Consider the following 9,385-nt stretch of genomic DNA (forward strand, 5'->3'; position numbering starts at 1 on the left):
AAATACTATTATGATTATTGCTGTTGTTTTATTATTATCATAATCATCTTCCAGAATGGCTCTCCTAGCCTTTTCCTTCCTCCAGGCACCTATGGTCTGAGGGATGCTAGAATGTAAGCTCCTACCTCACTAGATTGTAAGCCCCTTCAAGGCAGGGATCTTGTCTACCAACTCTCCAAAGAGTCTTATCTTACCTTATGCCGTCTTAGTCTTATCTTGTCTTATGCCATTGAGTCTTTTCCGACCTATAGCGGCACCACGGACACGTCACTCCTAGAATGCCCCACTCTCCATTTGCAATTGATCTGGTAGTGTATCCACAGAGTTTTCTTGGTAAAAATATAGACGTGGTTTACCACTGCTGCCGTCCACACAGTCAACTCGAGTCTCCACCCTCAAGTCTCTCCCAGGCCACTGCTGCCCAGCACAGGGGAGTTTTGACTTGTAGCAAATTGCCTTCCACTCACTAGCCACTGCCCAAGCTAAGAATGGAATGGACAGCCCTCTGCTTGACTCTCTCTCCCATCGCCGAGACTGGTAGAGTACTGGAAACCCTCCAGATGTGACCCTGAGAGGCCAAGAGTTTAGTACAGTGCTCTACATACGGCAAGAGTTCAATAAATACCACTGATTGATGGACCGATGTCCCACGGGAAGCAGTGTGATCTAGGATCTAGTGGAAAAAGCCCAGGCCTGAGAGTCAGAGGACCTAGGTTATAATAATGATGATAATGATGATAGTAATGATAATAATTGTAGTATTTGTTTAGCATTTACACTGAACAGATAATGTATTAAGCACTGATTTAGGAGCAAGATAATCGGGGTTGATAATAATAATAATAATGATGGCATTTATTAAGCACTTACTATGTGCAAAGCACTGTTCTAAGCGCTGGGGAGGTTACAAGGTGATCAGGCTGTCCCACGGGGGGCTCACAGTCTTCATCCCCATTTTACTGATGAGGTAACAGAGGCACAGAGAAGTTAAGTGACTTGCCCAAAGTCACACAGCTGACAGTTGACGGAGCCGGGATTTGAACCCATGACCCTCTGACTCCAAAGCCCGTGCTCTTTCCATTGAGCCACGCTGCTTCTCATAGTCCCTGTCCCACGTGGAGCTCCCAATCTTAATACCCATTTTACAGATGAAGAAACTGAGGCATGAAGAAGTTAAGTGACTTGGTCAAGGTCACACAGCAAACAAGTGGAGGAACCGGGATTAGAACCCAGGTCTTTTGAGTCCCAGATCTGGGGTATTTCCACTAGGCCATGCTGCTTCTCAACTTGTCTCTGCCGTTTGCCTGCTGTGTGGCCATGAACAAATCACTTCCCTTCTCCATGCCTCAGTTTCCTCAACTGTAAAATAGGGATTCACTACCTGTTCTACCTCCTAGTTAAATTGGGCTCCCCATGTGGTTGGACTGTGTCCAGCCTGATTATTTTGTATCTAACCCAGCATTTAGGATGGTGTTTGAAGCACGGTAAGCACTTCACACCAATAATGATTAATAGTAATAATAATTATGATGATGTGCCTCACTTCCTGGAGGCTGGAATTCATTCAGTCTTATTTATTGAGCGCTTACTGTGTGCAGAGCACTGTACTAAGCGCTTGGAATTGCAACCAGCTGGAACACCCCCTAATTTAGGAGCCCCTCTGTGCTTGGGGACCCTCTTTCCTAGGGAGCCGCGGCCTTTCCGGACCCCTCCCTCTTCCCCGCCCCTCATCTACCTTGCCAGACACCCTCCTCTGCTCCCCTAAACTGGGCTGTGACATTACCATCTGACATTTACTCTCATCATTAGCAACCTGCCAGTTTCAGCGACCTCTGGCAGCAGACACAGTAACAGAAAGCAGAGATCCCAAAAGCCAAAGTCAAAGAAACATATGCCAGCACGGCAATCACTGCCAATTAGAGGAGGTCTAATCTGAAACAGGATGCCTTCTTCAGTGGGCATATAGGCAAGGGGCCTCAGTCAATCAGGGAATGAACTGCTCCGCTGGCTATTCATTTGGAGACCAGCAGATGTTTGGGGAAGAAGACTTTAAATGTTCCGTGTGTTTGTAAATTTCTGGATATACAGTCAGGTCTATGTTATGGCTGCCCTGCGATCTGGAACAGGAAAGGTGAAATCCAACCCAGACATGTAGATTGGACTGATGAGAGACATTCAAGGCCGTGGATCCTCTCCCAGCATTTACTACAGTGCCCTGCACACAGTAAAGGCAGACTGTGAGCCCACTGTTGGGTAGGGACCGTCTCTATATGTTGCCAACTTGTACTTCCCAAGCGCTTAGTACAGTGCTCTGCACACAGTAAGTGCTCAATAAATACGATTGAATGAGTTACTACTACTAAAGAAAGTTCCTGACAGAGATGATGTCTCCTGACGGAGACAGAGAAGCAGCATGGCTCAGTGGAAAGAGCCTGGGCTTTGGAGTCAGAGGTCATGAGTTCAAATCCCAGCTCTGCCAACTGTCAGCTATGTGACTTTGGGCAAGTCACTTAACTACTCTGTGCCTCAGTTTGCTCATCTGTAAAATCGGGATTAAAACTGTGATTCCCCCCCGGGACAACCTGATCACCTTGTAACCTCCCCAGAGCTTAGAACAGTGCTCTGCACATAGTAAGTGCTTAACAAATACCATTATTATTATTATTATTATTATGTCTTGGCTCCATACTGTCTCATTCCCTCTGGTTATTTCAAGCTGGAGGAAAAGTTCAGTGTCCTGAAACTTCCTGACAATTGAAGTTAAAGGGAATCACCCAGGTGTTTACCAGAAAAACCCAAAAACCTAGCCCCTGGGTCTGCTTTAGTATGGAATCCCTACAGCAATATGTATTTTCACCCTCTCCAGGACTGCTCCCTGCCTCCTATCCTTTGTAGCAGGTTGTGGTGGGAAGAAGAATAAACTGTAGCAGTTGTTAAGCATTTCTTATACCATGAACCAAGCACCATACTAAGCACTAAGAGAGATGCAAGATAATCAGATGGGACACAGTCTCTGTTCCACACAGGATACTCTGTCTAAGCACCCTGGCCTGGGTGCTTAGAACCTGGGTTCTAATCCTGGCACTGACACATCTGCTGTGTGGCCTTGGGCAAGTCACATCACTTCTCTGGGCCTCAGTTTCCTCATCTGTGAAACAGAGATTAAGACTGTGAGGCCTGTGTGGAACAGAGACTGTGTCCAACTTGATTTGTTTGTATCTATCCCAGGGCTTAGTACAGTGCTAGGCACATAATAAGCATTTAATAAATTGAGAAGCAGCGTGGCTCAGTGGGAAAAGCATGAGTTTGGGAGTCAGAGGTCATGAGTTCAAATCCCTGCTCTGCCAATTGTCAGCTTTGTGACTATGAGCAAGTCATTTAACTTCTCTGTGCCTCAGTTACGTCATCTGGAAAATGGGGATTAAGACTGTGAGCCCCACATGGGACAACCTGCTCACTGTGTATCCTCCTCAGGGCTTAGAACAGTACTTTGCACATAGTAAGTGCTTAACAAATGCCATCATTATTATTATTAATACATATTATTAAAAAAAGGAGGCTGGAGAAGAGGTATGGAATCCCCATTTTACAGATGAAGAAACTGAGGCTCAGAGAAATTAAATGACTTGTCCAAGGTCACATGGCAGGTGTTGGAGATGAAGCCCTTGAGCAGATGTATTTGCCCCACACACCACCACACCCCTGAGGCCAGTCAGGAGAATCATCTTGGCTGGAGGAAATGGGGAGGAACAGAAGACCTGCTTGAGATTTTAAATTATTTTGCAACAGCCTTTCTTCTGACACTTATCACTGTATCTTAGGCGGGGAGAAAGTGAGTGAGTGTGTGCACGTTGGTATAAGATCTGACAACTCCGGAAGATTTTCTGTTCATCCAGGTAGATGTTTCCTTTGTCTTTGGTCGACCTTACAATCAAAGACTGAGTATGAAACTTTTCCAGTACTCAAAAAAACCCCCCAAAAACAGAAAATATCCCGATGTGGCACTTTTTCACTTCTGCTTAATGCTATATCTGGACATGGCACAACTTTGGCAATGTTTCCAGTCCAAGAAATTCATTTTCAAGTTCTCTGTCTCTATTTGTTGCCAATTTGTACTTCCCAAGCGCTTAGTACAGTGCTCTGCACACAGTAAGCGCTCAATAAATACGATTGAATGAATGAATGAATGAATCATCAAGGCGTATTCCAAGCCCTTTCTAAGGACATATATTTGCCCAGTGGTTCTTGCTGCTGTAAGCTTGTTGCCGGTAGGAAATGTGCCCTTTTGCTGTTATATTGTACTCTCCCAAACACTTAGCACTGTGCTTTGTACACAGTAAGTGCTCAATAAATATGATTTAAGTGTTAAAATCTCAGATCTATTCTAGTCTGTGACCACAGTCTGCACTCCATCTCCCTCCCAGCCATTCACTGATTCATTCAATCTTATTTATTGAGCATGCAGAGCACTGTACTAAGGGCTTGGAAGTACAATTCGACAATAAAAAGAGACAATCCCTGCCCACACAGGACTTACAGCCATCTTGCAATGCATGCTCCTGAGACTAAGTGAAAGAGTGTGGATGGCTCAGGGCAAATCATCGCCACTCAGGGATGGTCCAGGACCACATGTGCCATGAGTCTACCAACTCTTGTATTTTACTCCCCCAAGAGCTGAGTACAGTGCTCTGCATACCATAAGCATTCTAAACATTTCAGTGATGATCATATCACCTATGCGGTAAAGCGAGGTAGTCACTCACTCTGGTCTGGAAGAACGCTCAGCCACTCACTAAGCCCTGGGAAGGTGTGGGAGGTCAGATGCCAGGCCTGGGAGGGAGGTGGGCATCTGACAGGGCACAGCAACAGTTATGCCAAGGAATCAGTTCACATTTCCCTCCCTGCACTGGGCTCCAGACCTGCCAGTCTCAGTCACCAGGATTCGAAGGTCACAAAGCTATACCCATTTGTCTGCTGGCTCTCTGAGAAGTATCCCTCAGAGAAGAGAAGCAGTGTGGCTCAGTGGAAAGAGCACGGGATTTGGAGTCAGGGGTCATGGGTTCGAATCCCAGCTCTGCCAATTGTCAGCTGTGTGACTTTGGGCAAGTCACTTCACTTCTCTGTGCCTCATTTCCCTCAACTGTAAAATGGGGATTAAGACTGTGAGCTCCCCTGTGGGACAACCTGATCTCCTTGTAACCTCCCCAGTGCTAAAAAAAAAGTGCTTTGCACATAGTAAGCACTTAATAAATGCCATCATTATTATTATGCCCCAGTATGCAGCTTCAAGGAGGGGCAAGCAGGCTGGCACTTGTGAGTTCCCAAGGGCTAAGGAGCAGTCTCTGGGGCACTGTACTGGGGCTGACATTAGGCTCCATGCCCAGGTCTCATGGGTCATGGTTAGGGGCTGAAATGGGGCCCTTTCTGTGCTCCTGCTCTGTTTGCCACTCACTGCCATCTCCCACTCACTCATCCTCCCTTTTGCCCTGCTAGGTTCTGGTTTCCTCTGCCTCCTTCAGTCTGCCCATCCACTACCCACTGAGTCCCTTCGTCAACTGCCACTCACCAGGATCTCGTGGGTTTAAGTTTGTGACTGATAATTTTACTCCCAGGGATAGTGGAAAGGGATGACTGGGAAGAAAGCAGCACTGGAAAATGAAACAAACTTGGCTGCCATAAATGTGCAACATGGAGGGGGCGGTGGGTATTCTGGGTATGGATGTTGGCCACACTGATGAGGTCACTGGTTCAGATGCCAAATTGAATGTATCAGGAGGCTTATCCATCACCTGTGCCATTTGCCACCCTGAGGAAACCATTTGCCTCACTGTCCAAAGTCGGCCCTGTCACCACTACTAAAATCTATTCAAATTCATATCCTACTGGTGGTAAAAAATCTATTTTCCAGCTCATCCAATGGTGTTTGTGCAAACCTACTAAGCAGCTGAGCTCCATCACTGAGGATTCTTCCTGTTCTCACTCTGTGCCATCCTGGAACCTGGTTCCCAACCTGGCCTGACTCAACAGGAAGGACACCAGCAGGGGCTGCGAGAGGCCACTTTAAAATTTAGAATAATAATAATAATAATTACGGAATTTGTTAAGTGCTTACTATGTACCAGGCACTGTTCTAAGCTCTGGGGTAGATACAATCTAGTCAGATTGGACTCAGTCTCTGTCCCACATAGGGCTCACAGTCTTAATCCCCATGGTACAGATAGGGGAACTGAGGCCCAGAGAAGAGTGACTTGCCCAAGGTCACACAGCAGACAGGTGCCAGAGCCAGGATTAGAATCCATGGCTACAGCTGCACCACATCAGAGTCTTAGCTGCAAGGAGCCTGAAATTCTGCTCCTTGAGCCACAGTAGCCTCTGCTCTTCACTCTTTCATTAGTTGCATTTATCCTAGTCTTGGTCTTTAACTTTGGTTTTGTGTTTTTATCTTTCCTTATGGGTCTATGGGTCTCTCTCCCCCCTTACTCTTATGTATTGTAAGCACTACATGTACTAAGTGCTTGGGAGAATACAATATAACAGACTTGATTGACACGTTCACTGCCCTTAACAAGCTTACAGTCTAGAAGACTAGTTACTACTCAATTCATACCTGTGCATTTCTTTACAGACCAGTACAGTGATTTACATATTGTAGGTAGCTAATAAATACTATTACTACTACTCTAAATAGCAAGCAGCCAGAAAGTCTGAACTACTCAGCATTCATGGACAAAGTATACAAGTGGGCAAGAGAGTGTGTGTTTAGCACAATGGTCTGCACAAAGGAAGGAATCAATAAATACCACTGATTGACTAAGAGATTCTCTCTCAGAGACAGTCATACTCACGGATGCAGTCTGTTGGCAGTGCCAATCAATCAAGGGTATTTATTGAGTGCTTACTAAGTGCAGAGCACTGTATTAACTGCTTTGGAAAGTATGGCAGAACAGAGTTGGTAGACACATTCCCTGCCCACAACAAGCTTACAGTCTAGTCTCCGGAATGGAGAACAACTTATTTGTATGCAAAGCATTGAACAAAAGGAAAAGAAACGTCCTTACCTTCAAGGATCTTAAGATCTAAACAGGTCAAAATTTCACCCTCACTATTTAGAAAGGAGAAAAATGAACTTGCATGAGTTTTATTTTTGTTTTTTAATATAGCTGCACAAATAAATCATGTTGTATTAATAGAGTTTCAGAAACCATTTGTCACTTGCCTGGAAACACATTTACACTTTCTGGCTTTTGTTCATTATTATTAGTGAGTCATGTTGCCTGTAAGAAGTAGATGCTCTGTTGTAGGGTTTTTAACCTACAGGCATTTCAAATGTTCAGGTTTTGTATTTTTAATTGGTCCGCTCATAAATGTGATGGTGGGATATCATGTGATCTGTTTCAAACCAAACACCTGTAGTTAGAATTAGGCTTCACAACTGTGAGTGATTTTCCAGGGTTAAGAAAAGATAGACCCACATACATACGCACACACACAACTAAACCCTCCCTCCTCCACTCTCCCCCAGGGGGAAATTCTGGTATTCTCATTAGCAGTTATCATGATCTCGCCAGATCTGAACAACTTTCCTGTCTGCCAGTTTTTTTTTTCTTTAATTTTCAGACTTAGCCCCACAAGAAAATAATTAAATAACAGTGAGAATTTCCCGTAGTGGACTTGTAAAAATGTCAACTCACCAGCCTGGATAAAATTTAGCGTGAGGCTGAACAAGCAAAGTGCCCTCCCCAGTCAAATGGCCTTCTGCAGATTAGGACCTAAAACACACTGAGATTTCGAAAAAGGTCTTAGAAGCTGCAGGAGCAGGGCAAAATGTCAAAAGCCTCATGGGCTACATACCTAGCTGATGGAGAATCACTGACCTTTCCCCCTTCCTGGTACAAGGCTTTCTGGATTTCTCCAGTTTATTAACTTTTTTATGGTATTTGTTAAGCACTTGCCATGTGCCAGGCATTGTACTAAGCACTGGGGTAGTTACAAATTAATCAGGTTGGATGTAGTCCCTGTCCCATTTAGGTTCTCATAGTTTTAATACCCATTTTACAGGTGAAGGAACTGAGGCATAGAGAAGGGAAGTGACTTGGTCAAGGTCACAGAGCAGACAAGCGGTGGAGCTGGGATTAGAATCCAGGTCCTTCTGATTTCCATGCTCCATCCACTAGTCTGCATTACTTCTTGGAGCTTCACATGGAAGAGAAAAAAGCTCCTAGAAAGATGGAGTTTGCAAACTGACAGTTCATGAACTTTACCCCAAGGGCTGGACTTTTTTTTTTTAATTAAATATTTGATGAATTGAGTATTTGCAAAAGTTTTAAGCTAGAGGTAATTATAACCCTGTGTTTTGGACTCACCTGCAGTTCCTACAGTAGTCTTTAGCTTCCCGCCATAATTTCCCTAATATGTACAGAAGACCAGACTCATCAATATAAAGTGAACTCAGGGTATTTCACTTGGGCAATTGGGACAGCAAAAAGGAAAGATAAGGCACTGAGAAACTACCTAGAAATTAGTATCTGATATTACTTACTAGTTTTGAGTCAGTCACTAATTTCTCAAAAATCATACCAAATTTTGTAAATGAGCCTGAAATTAGATATGGGGCCCTTTTTCATAATAATAATAACTACGGTACTTGTTAAGAGCTTACTCTGTGTCAGGCACTTAACTAAGCACTGGGGACGAAGCGGTTGGATACAGTCCCTTCCCCATGTGGGGCTCACAGTCTCAATCCCCATTTTTATAGATGAGATAACTGAGGAACAGGAAGTGATTTGCCCAAGGTCACACAGCAGACACATAGCAGAGCCGGGATTAGAACCCATGTCCTGCTGACTCTCAGACCAGTGCTATATCCACTACACCATGCTGCTTCTCTTTTTCCTCTTTCCAACTGAGAATTTACCTGAGACTTCTCAAGAGTCAAATTCTTATCAACCAATCAATAGTGTTTATTGAGCATCTATTGTGTAATGAGCACTGTACTAAACTTCAGAGAGTAAAACAGCGGAAGATACAATCTCCGCCCACAGGGAGTTTAAAATCTACTGGGAATCTTACAAATAACCGACCTTTTGAGATTCTAAAATCTTACCAATTACAGTTAGGGTAAATTAAATAATAGAATCAGAAAATTCATCCTCATGAATGTTTTGTCTTGTCTTATGACGTCGAGTCGTTTCTGACACATAGTGACACCACGGACTCATCTCTCCCAGAGCACCCCACTCTCCATCTGCAATCATTCTGGTGTTCATAGAGTTTTCTTGGTAAAAATACAGAAGTGATTTACCATTATCTCCTTCCACACAGGAAACTTGAGTCTCCAACCCCGACTCTCTCCCATGCTGCTGCTGCCCAGCATGGGTGAGTTTTG

At 44.3% G+C, this 9,385-nt stretch overlaps 1 non-coding gene across 1 annotated transcript; it reads right to left on the bottom strand.

Moving 5' to 3' along the window:
* Positions 1–440: 440 nt before the first annotated feature.
* On the bottom strand, positions 441–578 carry LOC119931863. The gene has a single exon (XR_005452170.1). It is a non-coding gene; the product is annotated as a small nucleolar RNA SNORA7 (small nucleolar RNA).
* Between the last annotated feature and the right edge of the window lie 8,807 nt (positions 579–9,385).

Source organism: Tachyglossus aculeatus, chromosome 8 (genome assembly GCF_015852505.1).
Source record: "Tachyglossus aculeatus isolate mTacAcu1 chromosome 8, mTacAcu1.pri, whole genome shotgun sequence".
NCBI lineage: Eukaryota > Metazoa > Chordata > Mammalia > Monotremata > Tachyglossidae > Tachyglossus > Tachyglossus aculeatus.